Here is a 15632-nt window from a genome sequence, read left to right as displayed (position 1 = left end):
TTACATCAATGTTATCTATTTTGGATTTCAAACTTTTAAGTTCCAGAAAATTGCTTTTAAAGAATTAAAGATTTCACAAATTTTTCTAAAAATAATAAGGTTGGATGTGAAACACAATGATAACTCTTAACCATTTCTTCAGCTAATTTATTTATTTGAGACGTATAACATTTTTTCAATGACTTGTTGTAATGTTAAATGTTTCTTTTCAGTTCTTGGCTTCTAGGAAATTATACAGTTATAGTCATCTAAATTGGTATAATTTAGGAAAACCAGACACTAAACGCTATTATATAGATTTTGAACAATGAAAGACGCAGAGCATATAGGTATGATAGTCAATAGTAAATTAAAAACAAAAATGATAGAAACCCTGTTATATTACCTTTCAGAGACCTAAATGAATAACTGAATAATATCTGCCTGTTTCTCTACTATGATTTTGAGTTACAAATATTTGCTATGTATTATAGTTTGTATGTCTACCCAAATGATATTGCAGAGATGGACCTAAGCCAGAGAAGCATGAACAAAAAAAGCATGAAGTTTTATAAATGTTAATATAAACGAAATTGTACTTTCTGTAGCTATTTAAAATGCCACAAAAGTCAGTAAAAGACATTTAGTTAATAAACAAAGAGGTTATATACATATCTATTTGGAAAGCTTATTATTCCCAAACTACAATAGTAGAGGGCCATTATGTTTCCTGTTCTGTGTGTCTGTTTGTTTGTCTGTCCGTTCATTCTTCCATTCGTTCTTCCATCCGTTCGTTTGTCTGTCCATTTGTTCATTCATTCGTCTGTCATAGTCCTAGCTCCCTTTCAATTTTTATAAATTTTACGTTTCCGTGTTATAAAAAGGGAGGATTTTCCAGTTTTCGGACAATAAGTCACAAGTGCTTTGAGCAGATTTCATGAAAATTTGTAGAATTGTTTATTTTTATTGACCTAAGCTCCCTTTCAATTTTTATAAATTTTAGATTTTAAGTTTCCAAGTTATGAGATTTTATTCATAAAAAAGGTGGGATTTTCCAGTATTCGGACAATAACTCAAAAGTCCTTTGAGCAGATTTCATGAAACTTTGGTGACTAGTTTATATCTATTAAAATAACCTCCCTTTATTTTTGTTTTATAAATTTCTGATATAACATTGAGGAGTATTAATCAAACTTTATTTGTTGAAAAAGCGTATGATACGCTCAAGGCACAGCTCTTCATTGATGAAGTTGAAGTCCAATCAACTTGAAACTTTGTACAGATGTTCCCTATGATATGGTCTTTCTAACTTTAATGCCAATTTGAGTTTTGACCCCAATTTCACGGTCCACTGAACATAGAAAATGATGGTGCTAGAGAGGCATCAGTGTACTATGGACACATTCTTATTATATGTACCTTTGGTTTTAGTTCATCATAATCATTTGGCAAACTTGGCTGTGTTTACACAACAAATGTAATTTTCCTTTTCAAAATCTGAGGACTATGGGTAATCTCATTGGTTGTACACCACAATAAAAATAACATTACATCATTGGTTAATTTCCATTTTTAAGATTTTTTTAAACCAATCATAATGTTTTTGTGTATGCTTTTGAAAAATATCACAGCATATTGATAACAAAAAAAAAACAGTGCAGCTGAAAAAGGCATTTATAGATATGGAAAAGTACATTGAATTTTGTATTTCAGAGAATTTATAAGACTATCCACAACATTCTCATTTTGATGAATTGTTAAACCACAGAAACTTGAAAAAGACCTACAAAAAAATCCATCTCTGTAGTCACCAAAGAGATAAGTAGTTTTTTCTTGGTTAACAATTATACATATGGACACTATAATTTTTTTCTTAGATCCTCATTAGGAAAAAAGGGGATGCAGGTATACATCAATGAAGCAGCAACCCAACAAAAGATTTTTTCATATCTCAAAGCCCTCCCTTAGAAATGAATTGAAAATGCTCAAATTTTTAGACCTGTTAATATGAAAACTTGTGCTATGCCAAAACAAACACTACAAAATTTCATGCAGACTTTTTTTTTTTAATGGCTTCAAAGTTTAGATTAACTATTTTATGTTCTTTTAAAAAAAACTACCAGATGCAACAACACTTTTTGGAAAATCTTATGAGATGACGCCAAGAGAAAAATTTCAATCCTGTTTTTTATTAATTACTTTATCATTGGCCTTTAACATTGTTAATTTTAAATTGCTTTGGTTATTTATTCAAATTTTTACAAGTGAATTGAATTTGTTTGGATGAAAATCACCTTTTAATCAATGGGAGGGAGGTAACTGGTTATATAGATCTAACATAACTCTTTGCCATGCTTACAGCAGCAATCTTTTTTTTCATTTTCCACAAAAATTAAGCAACGAATGTAGGATGCCATTCTTATAACAATACATCACTGCATAAAGACCCTCATCAGCACACTAACATGTCAAATGTGTATCCTACTTCATAATGCAAATATCATTTAATAATGTTAATATACAAGATTGTGAAAAAGAATTTTTATTAAAAAGATTTTACTCATTTTTACTCTGTAGAGACTATTTCACCAGCACTTTGACTGATGCACAGAGACTTCTGACAAATAAATACCGGTACTCAATAGAGTTGAATTAACTATTGACAACCAGGTTTGAGGACGTGGAAAGCACTCTATCATTGTTGGTAGTTTTAAGTGCTTTGATCTCTTGGATGAGGTCTCACATAGATAACTTATGTTCCTTAGTTCCATTGAAATGTTCAGTGCATTATAACTGCAAGACATCTGATTGACTTCGACTGTAGACTTATTTTTAGTTTCTGCAGAGTAGAAATGAGTTGATCAAAACCTAGCTTAACCTTTTTTATTGTTGACAGCAAGGCTGAGGGTTTATGCACAAGAATATACTTTTTAGGACAAGGAGATTGTCACTTTTCAGGAGCAGATCCATCCATTTTAAAAGGGGGTCCCAACCCAAGATAAAGGGGGGTGGGGGTTCAAACAATATTTTCCCATTCAAATGCATTGATCATTCAAATAAAAGAGGGTGTTCGAGTCCACGGTACCCCCTCTGGGGTTACAAAAACATTATTATGTATTTAAGCTAGCTTCCACTCTCTTTTAAAAAGTTTGAAACAAAAACAATTTAAAATATTTTTCACCTAATGATTTATCTGGTAATTTTTTTTTTATAAACATAGTGGAATAATGAAGTATTAATTTGCTTTTAGCAGCCAGTTTCATTTTGAAAAAATGAGCTAAAAACATGGCTGACATATTGTTTTCCTAGACAAAAATTGAACCTCATTTTGGTCTGTATTACCTGCAACATTTTATTTGACCCATAGTAGTGGCAGTTGGACATATATGCAGCATGGTCAAATATTAAAAAGACAATAATGTCAAAATTTGATATAAAGTGAGCAACTATATTCTTTCACAGGTAAAACACCAAATTTTATGCTTCCATTTTTTTTGACAAGCTTGAGAGAAATTTTCTTCGAAGGTAAAAATCTTATGTTGTATTTCGACAGCAGTCTTATTGCCTGCAAACTGTATGGTAAAGTGAGATAAAAAAAACTTTGAAAACAAATAATTTAAGTTTCTAGAAAGGTTTAAAGTTTCTTTAAAGAATTAAAAACAAAGGTTGTTTTATATATAATAATCTTTTTTTTTATATGTTTATGTGTAATGCATATTGTATACTTATTGACTGGGTATGAGTGGAGTATTAAGTTTATTGTCCCTGATGTTGCAACTATTGTCCTGAAGCGTTACGCCAAGGGCAATAGTTGATTCTGAGGGGACAATAAACTTACTTATCCTTCCATGAATATCCAGTCAGTAAGTGTTTTATTATATCCAAAAAGACAACAGACAATAAATAGCAGTGATAATTAGCTATCGTAATATATAAAGCAGAAACCTAACCACAACATTTACTTCATAAATATTCTGAATTGCAAAGGCTACATCTTGATCTGATGTCAACCCTAGATACAATATGTAAAAATCAAAGCCATAACTCCCACAGTATTTTAAAGATTTTCAAACTCCTCCATTATCGCTGCATTGGAAATTCTACAAATATAAAGACGCGTGCGGTCAAATAGTTTCAAAGAGGACCAATAGTCCAAAAGTATTGACCGGTCCAATAGTTCAATGCTTACAATTTGCTAAAAATATTTACAATATTTTATACTTATTTTATATAAAAAATGATAACTGAGTTATAAAAAATATTTATATTTCATTTCAGGGGGTAAAGTTAATTCAAAGAATTGAAAATAAGGTTGGTTGATCCATTTTATTTTATATGTTTTTATGTGTAATGTTTTATATGTACTAGAACACACCCGTGATATCACGGGTACGTGACTGAATTATAGTATATAACTATGCGCAAGCCTTATTTTAGTATTAGTATTGTCATCTGATAAAGTCATGCCGATTATAAGATACACAGTTTTTCTCTGCTTTCAAGTCTTTCTGTTTGAACCCGTCGAACTGAAACAATAATATTAATTATTTGGAAAACAAAAGGTCCTGGAATGGAGTATTTTTTAATCAACAGCATTGTCCTGTATAAGTTATAAATACAGTTGAATTCTTTGCTTCGCTGTTTTACGTCATGCCCACTAACAAATTGAAAACTGTACCTATACGCCTTATTTTTAGTCCAGATTTTTAGCATTCGTATTGTTATCTTAGAAAGTCTTACTAATTAAAATACTACAATAGGTAACAATTTGACAATTTAGTAGTGTCAACCCTGTGGTTATGACCCGTGTATATAGCATATTAATCCTGAAAACAACGTTTGGTGGTGCGCCTGTCAGATGCGGAACGTACAGATAAGGTAATAGGTAACAGGTGAATATACTATTGGTATCGGTAGCGGACTCGACCCGGAACTTCTTAATTATTGGCAATATTAATTTCATGGAAAACAAAAGGGCCTGGAGTGGTGTAATTTTTAATCTACACCTTTGTACTATATTAGTTATATATAAAGTTGAATTCTGTGATTCGTCGTTTTTACGTGATGACGGCTAACAAATTGGACCTCGTAATTTTAGTATTATAGATTTCTTTTTCTTTTTAAGGTTTACCACAGACATTTAATTTATAAATTTTATTTTTGTTACAGATGCAGCCGGGAGGATGTTTCAGTCATAGACCTTAGATGGACTCCGTTGTAGCAGACTAGGGAGGGTAGCGCATAGTTCTCGCAACGCTATACAATAGTAACAAGATCATTCTACTCTGAGATTGTTAAAGGGCCTGTTTGATGGAAGTGACACCAACATTCTCCAATTTTATTTTTGTTACAGATGCAGCCGGGAGGATGTTTCAGTCATAGACCTTGGATGGACTCCGTTGTAGCAGACTAGGGAGGGTAGCGCATAGTTCTCGCAACGCTATACAATAGTAACAAGATCATTCTACTCTGAGATTGTTAAAGGGCCTGTTTGATGGAAGTGACACCAACGTTCTCCAAAACTACTAATTTATAAATTTTGTTTTTGTTACAGATTGGGGCCAGAGGTAGATTTAGTCATAAACCATGAATATGGCTTTTTAGAGATCTGCTTCGATGGAATTGACATCAATTTTCTCAAATACATCACTAATCTGTATTATCTGTTTCCATTACAGAGTTTGTAGTCGGAGAATATAGGTATACCGTATTTTTAATGTCTTTTTTGTCCCATGTTTGTAAGTTTGTCATAAAGAAATAGTATGTGGTATTAATGTCAATGGGATAAAACAGACGAAAATAAGTTTACCTTAATAAGTATGGATTAAGAAAGACAGAATACCCCATAACCATAAGAAAGGACAGGCAAAAGTATACAAAACAATACATAAACTAAAAAATGTACAACACCTACACCCAACCAGAGGCGAGGGATGAACTCTGGTAATCCAGGAAGTTGAAGCCCAAACAAATGACAGACAAAAGTCTACAAAACACTAAACTGAATACTAAAAAATGTACACCATCAAGCCAACCATTGATGAGGGATGAACTTGGGTGACTCAGGACAGAAGTACTACTAGGATGTTTTTTTTTTACTACCAGGATAGGACAGAAGTGGGTAAGTAATTGATATGTTAACAAATTTACAAATGGACAAAGTTTAGGGTATTTTTTCATTCATTCTTTCTTCAATTCTTAATTTTAAATGTGACAAGATAAAGATGGCACATAATTTTAAAATATATATATTTTTTTTAAATCATTATTCATTGTTTGTTATTTTGAAGTATCTTCATGTTTGACAAAATTTTAACTTCAATTTAATTTTCCAAAAAAAATATGCTCCATAATTTATTGAATTGATACACCATTTTTTTCACAGAAAATATTGGTTATTTATTTTAACATTCATGTGAGTCAAGTTAAGCAATGGATAATAATGATCTTGTTATACTCCATGAAAACACTGGTATCTTGTCTTAGAGGCTTTAGCAAGGGTTTCTAACAAAATTTGTGTAAAAGAATAAAGCTTTGACTCACTGAGTCAAAAAAATTCCTCATTTTAATTCCAGAGTTCTAATTTCAAATACATTTTAAAAATTTCATTGAGTGAAGGGGAGGTAACTCATATGAAATGAAAATACAAATTTGAAAGAATTTAAACTACATGTATATGATCCAATATTGTGATATACATTTGTAAAGTAAGACCCAGGGATCATGCTCAGAGAGTTCATTTGTGTATATTTTTTTACATTGGGGAAGTTGAGTCAGTAGAGTGTGTGGATACAGGCATTTTGAAGAGGGGGTTTCAAACCCTGGAACACCATGAAACGTTCACATGTTAAAAAAAGAAGAGAAACAAAATAATTTAAATGCAGTATTAAACTATTTTTTTAAATATAACTTTTGATGATTTCAAAATGCAGTATACACCCAGTTTAAAATACACTAATTTCTGAATTAGTAATTTTTATATAAAAAAGTCTTCATTTATATTTGTTATAAATATTCACCATCAATTTTTTTTTTATTTCTAAAGGATTATGAGCAATTTTTAATTGTAAAAGTAAAAATCATTTGATCCATGATAGCCAAGTTCATAACGCCTACTAAAAGAGTTCATTTTAATATACTCTAAACATGTCTAAATATTCTTCTTCAATTCAGTAAAATATTTGTCCATAATAATCAAGATTTAAATTATGCATTTATTAATGTGCAACAACATGCAGAGATGATGATAGTTGCAATAACTTCAGATGAGGTTTATCAGGTTATGATAAATTTCTTGGTATATGCTCCACTACGGACTGTCATTTGATCCAACGATAGACAGTTTTTTAACATTGTTTTTTTGGTTTATCAGTGCTTTTTTGTGGGTTTTCAAAAGTAAAAAAAAGATGCTATTTAGATTAAAATTTATATTTTATAATAAATAATTTTCCTAAGATTTTTTCCATTTTCAATACATTGTGGTTGTCAGATTGTAAAATCCCATAGTACTTTTAAACGATTTAAACTCGTAGTCTAGTGCATTCAAAGTTCCAAAGCAAAATATTCTTTATCTTCATTGTTTTGGTGTAGACTAAGCAAATATCAAAATGATCATTTCAGAAATATATTATGCTATGAGCGCTGCGTGTCTTTACTAATATATAACAAAGTTGCTTATTGGTGTTTAAGTAGTAGGGTTGGTTATATATTCTCTTTGTTTCAGTTGTTCTTTGGATGGTTCTTTGGTTTTGAGGTATTCAGGGTGTGGTATCATTCGAAGGAATCTATATATGTAATTCTGAAATGAAAAATATTTGATATTTCTACAGTCGTAAAAAAAAAAATCATATGTTAGAGCATACAGCTGCTTTGAACTTTGAATCTGTACAATTTTCATACTTTCGTTAATTTCTTTTTTTCAAAATTCTCAAGTATATATCTTCAATCAAAATCTAAATTGTATTTGACATATTATGATGAATTGGAAATGAAAAAGTAGAAAAAGTATTCTCGTTTATAAAGTTGAATTCAGGGGAAGTGGAAAATGATCCAAAAAGGTTTTTTTTAATATCCTTTGGCTTCTTCAAAATTGTTTCTGGGTATCTACATCTTCAAAGCACTGATCACTATCAAGATAATAAATAATAAATACATTTTTATAACAGTCAAACCATAACTTAAATTCTGTCAATGTAAATTTCAACATCGTTGTAAGCAAAATAGCGATAAACAGATTATCATTGGTCATCTTAACTCAATTGTTTTTCTCACTTTCACCGTATTGGCTCAAGCAAGAAAATCAATCTTGTTAAGACGACCAACAAAATTTAAAATGATTTCCAATACCCCAAAATCTTCATATTGAGTTATCAGAAACTATCATCATCTCCAAGAGTTATTCAACTTATCAATCCCGATATCTTACAGTAGTTATCTCCCTTTACTTCAAGATTTCTTAACCGTGGTTTAATTTTCTACTCTCACCTACAACACTAGGGTTTCATCAATACATTGAATGATTACTTCATTATTATGAGACCATAATTGACAACTGGGTATTAATGTTTTACTTGTTAATTCCATTTAAAAATCGCTCATCATGATTTGTAAAATTAAATTGTATAGAGTTAAGGTATTAAACTGATCTTAACCCTATCATACTTTTTGAATTACAACATGTATTAATTTGCTCCTAATGGCATCAAACCATTTTATCTTTTTCAAATTTGGTTATTACAATATAGGACAGGTAAAGCACTTGTCATCATAAAATGCTTAAAAATAAATAAAACCCATTATTGATCACTGACTGCAGCTATTTTTAGTTAGATCTTTTTTTAATCTCATGACATGACCAAGAGACATCTGTGAGCTTTTTACCCGACTAATCCAGTCGTTATATTCCAACTCACTATCGATCGCTACTGGACACTGACCAATAGAGGGCGCTGAATCATTCAAGTTAGTGAGCCAACATTAGCCTCACTAGTTCAAAGTAGATACCCATCAGTCCATAATGGTCCATATCAACCATTATAACAGGGATCATTTTGAAGACTCCCAACAATTTTAACGAGTTGCATACAATCAGTTTTGTTAACCAAGCAGTTTTAGATTAAAACATTGGTGGATCCAGTGGAAGGGGGTTGCGGGGGTTGGTCCCCCTTTTAAAATGAATGGATCCGCCCCTGTAACATTAGACACTGTTCTAGACTTTGGGGATTTACCGTTAATCACTTAGAACTTAAAAGGAAACCAGTCTATTTTAGATTCAACTGGTTATCTGTTTTCATCTCCCTGCAGTAGCAAAAAGGTGCTGATTCTTGCAAGTCTGTATTTTGGCTGCTTCTGGTTCTTATCCGTTTAAGGACCAGAGATTCCGGAGAGTGCAGTAACCTTGCATCAGTCTATTATTGTCAAGATATCAGTGATTTCTTTCTTTTCCAAAAAAAGTCATTTGCAGTAATCTTATGTAAAACAAATTTTGATATAACCAATCAAAAATGCTATCATAAATAATTTGGGAACAAATGCATCACTTTTTCAATTGTAAATTTTGGAACTATTTTTTCTTTCAAGTTTACTACTAAAGTTTAAAGTAAAAAACAAATTTATTGAAGTATTGCGTGCCATTTGAGTTTTAAAATTAATTTTCTTTTAAAAAATCAGTATTTTTAACATTTCTTTGGGTTCACAATTTTTCCTCCTTAATAATTTTTTTTTTACTAAATCTAAAGATTTCATATTTAATAATACCATGTTTGCATTTTTCATTTCAGCTTCTTTTTCTTGTACCACTGAAACTTCACAGAAGTATTGCACACATTTTGAAGTTGTTTACCTGCTTATATGAAATTGCTTGAGGAATTTTCTCCCATTTTCACTCAAAATTGTGATCTTGATGATTTTTTTTCTCAAAATTTACAAAAATGGTACCGATTTTGTGTAATCAACTTCTCCAGTTGGCGATCTAGATGTTTGAAATTTCAGTGCACATTAGACTATGGAATTTTTTGTTATTTTTTACCATTTCTATGTACTTGGGAACTTAAATTTTTTTTATTAAAAAGTTAATGTTTTTATTCATATCTTTGGAATTTCACAGAGAGTTTGCAAATCTATTGTGGCTTTAACAAATTTTTCGGAATATAAATGACTACTATGTTCATGAGTAGTAAACCTTAAAAGAAGAGATATTTTTTATAAAACTATGCTTCAAAATTTAAAAAAACAATTGGCGATTTATATGTGTTTGTTATGCTATTTCTATGCTGTACTTTTCTTACATTTGTATAAATATTTTCATATCAGATGTCTGGTAACTTGTATAAAAGCTTTTATCTAGAGCTCTGTAAATAAAAAAAATTATGTAAACATAGTTCTAAAATATACTTTTAATGAGTGGAAGAAATTGTGGGGTACAGAAAACATTAAATAAATTTTCAAAATAAGTTACCTGTTTAATAGCACATCTGGTATTTTTTCAGTATTTTATAAATATATTTAATAAATTGTTTGCATGTAAAAATGTGAATTTCTTCAGTTGCCATGATTGTAAAACAAAAATGAGATGCTTTGGAACATTCTGGTGACTATTGTTTTTTTTTATGAAATACATGTACAATAAAAAGGACATTTCATTACTTGGAAAAAATGGATTCAGTGAACTGATCAGCATAAAAACCTACGATGAAAAACTTTTCAAAGCAGCCTGAATAGCAGCTCCAAGGAAGATGGTCAATTAATCTTCAACCAAGTCTGAGGCTTTACCAAGAAAATAAGAAGGCAAGTTTATTTAAGCCAAACTGTTTCTTAACATTTTCATAAAAAAAAAGATAAATAATGCAGACAACACCTTTCTGATTTTCTGCATGTAAAACACCATTGATGAATTAGTTTTCAAGTTTCATAATTTATCTTACCAGGTACTGGAACCATACTTTCTAGTAAAATATCAATAGTAAATTCTAGGGACAGTCTATACTAGAATAGTATAGAAAGTCTGTAAATTCTGAGTACTCAAATTTCAAGTGGAGTCTAGTACAACTAACAGCAATATTTGTCCCTTCAATGGGAGATAACTTTAAAATTTGCACACGATTTTTGTGCAGTAAAAATTTCAAACAAAACCTTGACTTTATCATGTTAAGTTTTCTGCTTTAGCCAGATTGATAGTTAATACTTGTAATAAATCAATGATATTTTGTATAAAGTTACATTTCTATCAAATTATCTGAATTAGCAATGTTGGTATCCATCAGATTATTTTTATTTTCTGCTGCTAGGCAACACATCTCTGTGTCAACAGTTTATCTTTCAAACTTGTGTTGATACTATTGTGAACATTTTGTAGGAAATCAGAACAATATATAGAAACATTTATATTTACAGAGAAATGCATTTATAAAATATATAATGTGTCAATTTTGATTTCTTTTCAGGTTCATTTTGTGACATGTTTTCATGGTGTGGGAATAAGACTTGGTGTTCTAATACAGCTAATACAAAGGTATGTACCAGTGTGTTAGTCCTATTTAAAAAAAAAAAAGGGATTTGGAATTAGTATGTAGTCTAAGCATTAAGGTTTATATGAGTTTGGTGAGAAGTCTATGTAAAAAAGATGTGGTATGATTGCTTATGAAACAACTCTCCATAGGAGACCAAACGATACAGAAATTAACAGCTATAGTTCACTGTAAGGGCCTTCAACAATGAGCAAAGCCCATACTGCACAACCAGCTTTAAAAGGCCCAGAAATCACAAATTTAAAACAATTCAAACGAGAAAACTAATGGCCTAATTTGGTGCTTTGTTTGTGTGCATTTGAGTATTAAATGTTTTAACTTTTAATGATCTGATTTGATTATGTTAAAGTTTGTTGGGATGCTGGATTGCTGTTCTCAACTTCTATTACATATTTATAGACTTTCTATTTAATTTGCCACTGGACGTAAAGTAATCAATAATCAATAATTCAATCTATGTAATATACATACAGTATACCAAAAATTATCCTTTTAAACAATCTTTAATGCCTAAGCATTTCATATTTCAGATTAGCATCACAGCTTGTCTGTAAGGATTGAAACTGGGAGTGGGCATTGGAGCTGACTTTTATGGTAAGGACCAATTAAAAAAAAAACAATATGTGAAAAAAGAAATATGTTAGACATCTACCAATGATTTGTTTTTCATCCTTTTCCTAATAAAGACTGGTAGTTCAAAAGTTATATCAGCAAATCACTTTTAAACAATGTAAGAGAAATGTTTTATTGATAATGACCAGTTTTTTTATTATTTTGCATTTGCTATTGTTTCAATTTTCATGTTTGACAATTATGTTCGTCTGTATATTTCTTTTTCAGGTAACTGTGGCTGCATAAAATGGCTATGTGATTTCACTGTAACAGTAAAGAATGTAAATCAGACTATTTTTGTTTATGTTGAGAAAATGTTTATAATTAAAAAAAAAAAATATGTACAGGTTCTCCATTTTCAATAAGATTGGAAGTTGTAGGTTTATTTTTCTTTGAAATTTCAAATATTACTTTATATTTTCTGTTCTTACTCAAAACACTTCCAGTAGTTTAAGAATGGAGAATCTTAAAAAAAAAAAAAAAAAAAAAAAAAAAAAAAAAAAGTTCAATTGTTGAAATGTATATATTTTTTCCATCTTTTTGTCATTTTTAGCTGACTTTGTAACAAAGGGTATATTTCTTAAAGAATATTTTACAAGAAGCATATTTGAAGAATATCTTGATGAAAGTAGATTGATTGATTTTTTGTATTTAACACCACTGTGAGCATGATTTGCTATATTTTGGCTGCCTGTTATTATTTGTGGAGACAGCCAGAGTGCCTTGTGAAAACATCACCTTTAACAGAAAAACTGGCAACTCTAGTCAATTAAGATTGAAGTTAAACACACCTACCATGTGATGGGTCAGAGTTGACAGGCTAGTGATACTGTAGTTGAACTACTTTGACCATTCAGCCACCATTATTCCATTAGCACTAAATATGTTATTGAAATGTGTTGGATTTTTGTAATATAATTATTTTTTTATTTTGATTACACTATGTTTTTTTGTTATATATAAAAAAGATGTGTGAAATTTAGGTCAAAGGGAGGTAATTTATTATACTGTGTTTAACTTCAAAGACTTGAAATTCCCTCAATGTTAGATTTTTATTTACTTTGATACTCACATATATGCACTTTTGTACATATCAGATATTTTCTAGATAATAGAAATGTAAAGTGGGAAAAATTATGTGTAACTTAAAATGATTTGGTTAAAATTTTTAAAAAGGTTATTAAATGAAAGTGCATCTGATATTTTTTTTATGTATGTTACTTTATTTTGTAAAAACAAATGGACACAACATAGATTGACAGGATAATGAGGAGAACCACCTCGGCAGCCAGGATGGCCGCTCCAAGGAAGATGGTCAATAAAATCTTCAACCAAGTCTGAGGCTTTACCATGAAAATAAAAAGGCATGTTTATTTTAGCCAGATCTTTTTATGATATTTACATATCCTTCTGAAATGTTGCATTTAAAACACTGTCTGAATTAATTTACCAGTTTAATATTTAAAGATACAAGATACATGAACAAGACTTTCTATTAAAATATCAATAGTAAATCCTTAAAATAGTCATTAAACTTCAGGAAAGGACCAGTACAAATTGAAAGATGATTTTTCATTCAATGGGAGATAACATTGAAAAATTTTAGATATTTTGTGTGCAGTTAAACTTCAAATTTTTGACTTTTTTCACTTTTATATCTTTTATATCGATTTAAAAAAAAAGGTTGAATTTATACAATTGTCAACCTGCAGTACGAAATCAGAACACTATTTAGTAAATTTTAGGTCATCGGTAACAAATATATTAATTTATAAAATATATAATGTGTCAATTTTGATTCCTTTTCAGGTTCTTTCTGTGACATATTTTCACGGTCTGGGAATAAGACTTGGTGGTCTAATTCAGCTAACACATAGGTAAGTACCAGGATGTTAGTCCTGTTTTGGGAAAAAAATTTAAATGTATTATAAATATTTTATGGAAAAAACAAGATTTGAACGATTAAAAGATTTTTTTACAGGAATCTACTCTTATTATTATATCAGTAACCAAATAAGAGAAAAGTTTAGGATCTGAATTGTTTACATATGAATTTGTTGGATTGTAGGATTGCTGTCTAATCCATAATGTTCTTGGCATATATTACACATTTTAAGACTATTTCTATTTAATAATTTGCTACTTTAAGCAATCAAAGACTATTTCTATTTAATAATTTGCTACTTTAAGCAATCAACAACCCCAATCATTCAATCTATTCAATATACATACATAATACCACCAAAGAACCTTTGAAACAGTTTTTAATAAATTTTCATTTTAAATTACAGGTTAGTATCACAGCTTGTCTAAGGATTGAAGCTGGGAGTGGGCGTTGGAGCTGACTTTTATGGTAAGAATCAATACATAGATTTATGAACTTTTCACCCAAGAGCATTTTAAAGCCCAAAATTTTTGTTATGCACAGATGTAAATCTTAAATAATGTCTTCTTTAGTTAAAGGAGATATAAAGATATATAAGGGAAGTCAAACAGTAAAATGTATAATGCAAAATCTTGGGATTTTAATTTTTTGTAATCAATAGTTGTCCCTATATTTGAAAATATGTAAATGTTGTATGTATGCCAATGAGGCAGCTATCAACCAGAGACCAAATGATGTGGATGTAAGCAACTAAATATCACCCTATGCCTTCAACAATGACCAAAACCTATATTGTATAGTTAGCTATAAAGGTTCAACATGACTAAATGTTAAAAATTCAATCAAGAAAGCCAACAGCCTGATATACGATTAAATAATATTATGGATTTATTAATATTCGTTGGATACCAACTTTCATGGATTTTGTAGGCACAGGGGAACAACAAATTTAGATATTTAACGAATTGCAAATTTTCAAAACGAATGTATGCAGACTTTGCCAAAACCATGAAATTAATTTCCACCAATATGCAAGTTTTTTCTCAAACCATGAAAATTGGTACCCAGGAAAACAAATGAATCCACAGTATGTAAAAAAAGATGTGTCAAGACATCAACCAATGACTTGTTTTTTTTCTTTTTTTGGCTACTGAAGACTGGTACTTTTATGTCAACAAAACACTTCAAAACAAAGAAAAGGAAATGTTCTATACATTAAAATTGTAATGTTCAGTTGATAATTATTGTTTTGCATAAAGTATTGTTTAAATTTTCATGTTGACATACATTAAAGAATGTATATTTCTTTTTCAGATAGCCATGGCTGCATAAAATGGTTGTATGATATAACTGCAACAGTAAAGAATGTGATTCAGACTATTTTTCTGTATGTTTGAGAAAATGTTTATAATTTTTGACCAAAAAAAAAAAAAATGTGTAAAGATTCTCCATTTTCAACAAGATTGGAAGTTGTAGGTTAACTTGTAGTTGACATTTCAAAAATTCTTTCTATTTTCCATTTATACTCGTTTCAGTCAAAAAAAACTTCCAGTAGTTTAAGAATGGAGCATCTGAAAAAAAAAAAAAAAAAAAAAAAAAGAAAAGAGAAAAAAATGTTCAATTTTTAAAAT

General features: G+C 29.9%; 1 protein-coding gene and 1 long non-coding RNA gene across 2 annotated transcripts in view; both read left to right on the top strand.

Annotated features, from left to right (window-relative positions):
- Positions 1–15632, top strand: part of LOC139489705 (uncharacterized) — a 70685-nt gene that overhangs the window by 110 nt on the left and 54943 nt on the right. The window contains exon 2 of the mRNA XM_071276436.1: positions 213–329. The gene's annotated coding sequence lies outside the window, so the exon portion shown is untranslated. The remainder of the gene's footprint in view (positions 1–212; positions 330–15632) is intronic.
- Positions 11419–15435, top strand: LOC139488283 (uncharacterized). The gene is made up of 6 exons (XR_011655977.1): positions 11419–11488; positions 12035–12098; positions 12345–13480; positions 13926–13993; positions 14408–14469; positions 15316–15435. It is a non-coding gene; the product is annotated as an uncharacterized lncRNA (long non-coding RNA).

Source organism: Mytilus edulis, chromosome 9, assembly GCF_963676685.1.
Source record: "Mytilus edulis chromosome 9, xbMytEdul2.2, whole genome shotgun sequence".
Lineage (NCBI taxonomy): Eukaryota > Metazoa > Mollusca > Bivalvia > Mytilida > Mytilidae > Mytilus > Mytilus edulis.
The sequence above is the reverse complement of the archived record's forward strand: the minus strand, read 5'-3'. Positions and strand labels throughout refer to the sequence as shown.